This window comes from Frankliniella occidentalis, unplaced genomic scaffold (assembly GCF_000697945.3).
Source record: "Frankliniella occidentalis isolate FOCC.00 unplaced genomic scaffold, Focc_3.1 Scaffold629, whole genome shotgun sequence".
NCBI classification, from domain to species: Eukaryota; Metazoa; Arthropoda; class Insecta; order Thysanoptera; family Thripidae; genus Frankliniella; species Frankliniella occidentalis.
In genome coordinates, this window is record NW_026267744.1 from 41296 (window position 1) to 42004 (window position 709).

Genomic DNA, 709 nt, shown 5'->3' on the forward strand with positions numbered 1-709 from the left:
AGGCGTCGATCTAAATCTGTGCCAAATTTGAGACCTGTCCGATGAGGGGAACCATCCGCGCTCAAATTTGGCACAGATTCAGATCGAGTCATGAACTTGCAAATAAAGTCCACTCAAGAATATGTCAATTTTTTAAAAACACCCTAGTGCTCGTGGATAATAAAGTTTGGGCCATAGTCTTATTACGCACTGCAAAATGCTTGCAAAGAATAGGTTCGTATTGCAAACTATTTTCTTTGCAGCTTGCAAAGAATTTTCAAGCATCGTAATACGAACTAGTTCTTCGCAAGCTTACAAACTATTTCTTTGCAATGCAAACACATTGTTTGCAAGGATTCTACCAGCGTGCAAAGAACCTCTTTGCAATACGAACTAATTCTTTGCAATACAATGCTCACAAATACTTTGCAACGATGCAAAGAATAAAGTTTGCAATCATTTTACAGTGCGGAGTCATAACATAGGTAGGTGGTCCTTAAACCCATTACCATATCTACACCCAAGTAGAAAAACATAAATGAGCCCTTCTATTATGCGCCCGCGTACTCAAGATCGCTCGATGCGCTCTTAATCCAATTTTAGGGCAATCAAAGAAAAGCGCATCAACCCTAAAGCAGTGTTATTCTACAACAGAGGTGCAGAGTTTCTTGCATGTGTGAATTGATCGGATCCCCTTCACTATTAACGAACACAATGTCAAAAGGTTTTA

The 709-nt window shown here is 39.5% G+C and overlaps 1 protein-coding gene across 1 annotated transcript in view; it reads left to right on the forward strand.

Moving 5' to 3' along the window:
* LOC113206482 (rab11 family-interacting protein 4) overlaps positions 1 to 709 on the forward strand; it is a gene marked incomplete at its 5' end in the record, with an annotated part of 53029 nt that overhangs the window by 33618 nt on the left and 18702 nt on the right.